Source organism: Aegilops tauschii, chromosome 7, assembly GCF_002575655.3.
Source record: "Aegilops tauschii subsp. strangulata cultivar AL8/78 chromosome 7, Aet v6.0, whole genome shotgun sequence".
Lineage (NCBI taxonomy): Eukaryota > Viridiplantae > Streptophyta > Magnoliopsida > Poales > Poaceae > Aegilops > Aegilops tauschii.
The window spans coordinates 639,753,043-639,757,740 of NC_053041.3; the positions used below are offsets into that span (position 1 = coordinate 639,753,043).

At 52.5% G+C, this 4,698-nt stretch overlaps 1 long non-coding RNA gene across 1 annotated transcript; it reads right to left on the minus strand.

The window, feature by feature from the left end:
* Positions 1-2,375: 2,375 nt before the first annotated feature.
* Positions 2,376-3,806, minus strand: LOC109751757 (uncharacterized). The gene is made up of 3 exons (XR_002230163.4): positions 3,590-3,806; positions 2,884-3,103; positions 2,376-2,611 (listed from the first exon to the last, which is right to left on the minus strand). It is a non-coding gene; the product is annotated as an uncharacterized lncRNA (long non-coding RNA).
* Between the last annotated feature and the right edge of the window lie 892 nt (positions 3,807-4,698).

Sequence of the window (4,698 nt, forward strand, 5' to 3'; positions counted from 1 at the left end):
TGAACAGACTACGCACCGGCCATGAAGATTCCAACCCGGCTCGGCGGCTCAAACGGGTCCGGAATACTGTCACCATCGGAACAACCCATGAGCCTGCCATCTTGAAGTTGATACAACGAGTTTGACTCATCTGTGGACGACTCGCCGTCAGAGCCGGCGGCCGTCTCATCACCAGATCCAGATCCATCAGGGAGTCCTCCATGGATACATCCCACAAAAGCATGCTTCAAGGCAGGCAGGGCCCGGGCGGGTCGCGCGCGCTGAGCCGTCTCGATGAGATCAGCGCAGAGATCCGGCTCAGGGCCCGGCTCACCAATCTTGCCAATGAAAACATGAATTCTGCCGAAGGGGACCCGGTATCCGTACTCAATTAAGCCGGCGTCGGGGCCCCAGCCTGCATCGTCGATGTAGAGCTTGCCGCGACGACTCTTGGTCATCCGGCCCACAGCGTATCCCTTGAGCCCTTCGAAGCTGCCCTTCAAGAACTCGAATCCACCGTGCGCTGGCCCCACGGTGGGCGCCAACTGTCGTGGAATTGTCACGGCAGATGTCCTCAAGCTAGGACTTAGTCGTGGAGCCATCGCCGCTAGGAAGCTTGAAGGGGTTAAGCGGGACAAGGAACACGAGAGGTTATACTGGTTCGGCCCCTTACGGTGAAGGTAAAAGCCTACGTCCAGTTGAGGTGGTATTGATTAGGGTTTCGAGGACCAGGGAGCTTAACTGCTATGCCTGGCTCTCGACGAGATCTTTCTTGCCCCTAAACCGCTGCCGGGTCGTCCCTTTATATAGAGAGGCTGACGCCCAGCAGCTCTCAGAGTCCCGGCCGGCTCATAAGAGTGTCCGGCTCGGACTCTCAACTATTCTTGCCTTACGCTACAAGTTCTACCATAATGGCGGTTGTAACCACGGGCCTTAAGCCATCTCCGGGTCTTAAGCCCATCTTCGGCCCGCCGTCTTCGAGCTTGGCGCCGGGCTTCAGGTGATGACCCTTATGTATAACCCGGCCCCGCCGGGCGGGTGACTTTAAAGGTTATATCCTCAACAGCCTCAGCTTCCTCATGGTGGGTTCGCGGCCGCGCTTCCATGCCTTGGGCACCAACATCGTCGTCACCAGTCATGTCGACCGTGGCCTCACCCTCGTCTACCACACGGAGACGGCGTCGCTAGACACCCAGCAATCTCTCCCCCGAGATCTCTTCGTCCCGTATGACGCCGTGCCCGCCGATGGCAAGCTGTACGCGTTCAAATCCAATCCGTGCAGCAACGGCGGCCTGCACTACCTTTGCCACAGTGAAGAATGTCGTACCTACCAATCCGACGACGAGGAGGACGTGCCCAACTCTGTCTCCATGAGGCGGCAGCAGCGGTGGACCTGGAAGAGCGGTCCGCCGCCGCCAGACGGCACCGAACCATACTATGTCTCGGGGCGTGCGCTGCATCCAGACGGGCGCACCATCTTCGTGTCCGTGAAAACAGGCTACGGCAAGGAGCTGGGCACCTTCTCCCTGGATATGGAGAGCGGCGCGTGGACGTGCCACGGCGACTGGTGCCTTCCGTTCAAGGGCCTTGCGCACTACGACGGTGACCTCGACGCGTGGGTCGGCATCCGCACGGTCGACCACAATGAGGACTACAGCTGCCACCCGCATCTCTGCTCCTGTGACGTCCCAGCCCTCGTCGGGAACGGCTGCACGCCAGCGCCACCGCCAGCCTGGAAGGTGGCCGAGGAGAAACTGACGTTCATCGAGGCACCGCTCAAGTCCATGTATCATCGCGTGCTCGTCCCTATGAGGTGCACCGGCGGTGGTGCCGGCGGCACATTCTGCCTCGTCGAGCTCACGCTGCGCCAGGGTGACGATAGCTACCGTGGCTCCATAGGTGACGGCGACAGCTGGGTGCTCCGCGTCACCATGTTCCGCGCCAAGTACGGCAAGAGCGGCGAGCTCGTGGCGGTGCCGCTCCAGCCCGGTCGGTCCTACCTAGGGCTGGACACGAGCCGAGCCGAGCCGAGCTTGATCCGAGCCTGGCTTTGGCTCGCTCTGGAGCGGCTCGGCTCGGCTCGGCTCGCTCAGCCGACAAGCCTACTTCAAGCGGCTCGGCTCGTTTTGGGTATGGCTCGGCTCAGACCGAGCCGGCTCGAAAGCTAGCTGCCACCAGTCTGCATTTTTAACAGAACCTCTGTATATAGTCCACAATGTTGATTGTTTTGCAGTAATTAAACCCATATTTTGAAAGAAAAACAGTTTATACTGCTTAAAATGAAACGTCCAGCAGTATATTGTTTTAAGAAATGGTCATAGTAATGAAAAATAAGCTTTCTTCTATGAATTCTTCTATAAAAATTGCAACAATGGAAGAGATATGAGAGAAAGAATTGGGCAGCATTTCTATTGAATTTTGGACAGCACATCCGTTGAACTTTACACAGCAAAACATCAAATATTGACAGGGAAACAAAGAAATTTTCACTATCCGGAAATTCATCTAAATCTGATTTGTCACCAACCCCACACGGCATCTCAAACAAAGTATCTTGCTCTTCCTCGTCCTCCTCCTCATCCTCTTCCACATCTTCATGATCCTCCTCCACTTGCTTATCATGCTCCATTGCCTAGCACACAACAACAACACACACATGAGCTTGGACACACATATATTTGACTTTTGGATAGCAAAAACAGCACACACATGAGCTTGCACAAACATATATTTGAGATTTGGACACCAAAGAAAGCACACACATGAGCTTTGCACAAACATATATTTGACATTTGGATACCAAAAACAGCACATATGAGCTTGGGCACACATAAATTTGACTTTCAAAAAGCAAAAACAGCACATACATGAGCTTGCACAAATATATATTTTGCACACACATACCTGGGAAGATGTAGCCTCCCTCTCATAGTCGTTTGCGGAGCCAGAGGCAGCGGCGATTCCGGCACGCACGCCAGCGCCGGTGGGGTCAGGGGGACGTCGAGGCGGAGGTCCCCGAGACCGGCAACTTACTCTTCATAATGGAGTCCAAGGTCCTCTCTTTCTCCTTCTCCTTCCCATTCGCCTTCCCCTTTTCCTTGTCTATTGTTGCGACGATAGGCCTCTGCACACATCAGCAAACAACACACGGTCAATCATCGACAGAAGTAAACTAATTACACATGGAATCAATGTAATTTCCCAGCAAGTAGTTTTTTTTCAAGCTGCTATGCTACAGCAAGTAGATCATCAACAGCAGAAAACTAATTACACATGGAATCAATGAAAATTTCGATCCATTCTGCCCTATAACTCCATCCATCCATGATCCATCCATCCGGCTCTTCTAGATCTAGCCCTACAGGCTACAATACATCCATCCATGATCCATCCATCTAGCCCTACATCTACATGACTACATCCATCGATCGATCCATCATCCATCCATCCATCCATCCATCAGACGCATGCTAGTTTAGACACCTATGGCTAGGGATTGGGACGGAAGAACTACATGAGTACATCCATCGATCCATCCATCCATTGATCCATCACATGCGTAATAGTAGTTCAGAGAGTTGCGGCTAGGGATTGGAAAGGAAGGAGGTACCTGCTCCTGCTCGTCACGTTCGGCGAGAAACCAGGGGAGGCGCGTCCGTCTGCGTCCGGCGTGGTGAGGAAACGTGGCGTCGCCCGTCGCCGTCGAGCCCGTTGCTGTCGGTGTGGTTAGGAGACGCGGCGTCGCTTGTCGCCGTCGATCCAGCTTTGCGGCGCAGAGCAGAGAAAGGGGCGAGGCAGCACAGAGCAAAGAAAGGGGGAGGCGGCGCTCTCTCTGCTTCTCTCGTGCCCTAATGCGTTGCGTGCGGTGCGATGGAGATGGACGAATTGGGCTGGGCCTCGAGCGAGTCACCGAGTTGGACCGGGCGAAACTCGGCTCGGCTCGGTCGGGAATCGGGCCTCTTGTTCCAACTGGGCTCGCTCGTTTATTGTATCGGGCCGAGCTGTAACGGGCCGAGCTGGAGCGAGCTTCGGGCCGAGCCGAAAAGCTCGCTCGGACGTCCAGTCCTAGTCCTACCTCATGTCGCGATATCTCACCAATTACCAAATGTCTGCATTCTGGATATGAGATCCCAGACTCCCTACTAGAGTAAGTATTAGAAATTCAATATGATCAATTTCTGTAAGAATCAGCAAACAAAGCCAGAGTTTTAAATAGCGTGGCTATAGGGGTTTCAGTTTGGTGCAGTTAAAAATGGTATTCAAGTACAATTGTTCAGTACAGATAAATTAATAGTGGGTCGCGCCATAGCTGTTTGAGCAAGATGCTGCTATTTAAAAACTAGGAACAAAACAATACGTTGTCTAGTTTTCAGTTATTCTCTTCTTGTGTCCGCGTGATCATTAATTTTGTATCCGGTAAATCCTGCTATTTGCTGGTAGTCTGGCACACAATATATGAAACCTGTGTTTCAAATGAAAGAAATTCTGATAAGATTGAAATGAACAATGTCTAATTAACCTGTCTCCTAGAGATAACATATTCCATTGTCATGCCAACAAGTTCACTCGTTCTCATTATTTCTCAAGAACACAACTATTATTTACGTTATCTTCGGTGTTATTCCAGTTAGGGTTCTTCAACGACCCTGCCAAAGTTGGCAGCTGAGTTACGAAACACACTCACCTTGTCCCTACATAGGCTCCTTACAATAGAAGAAC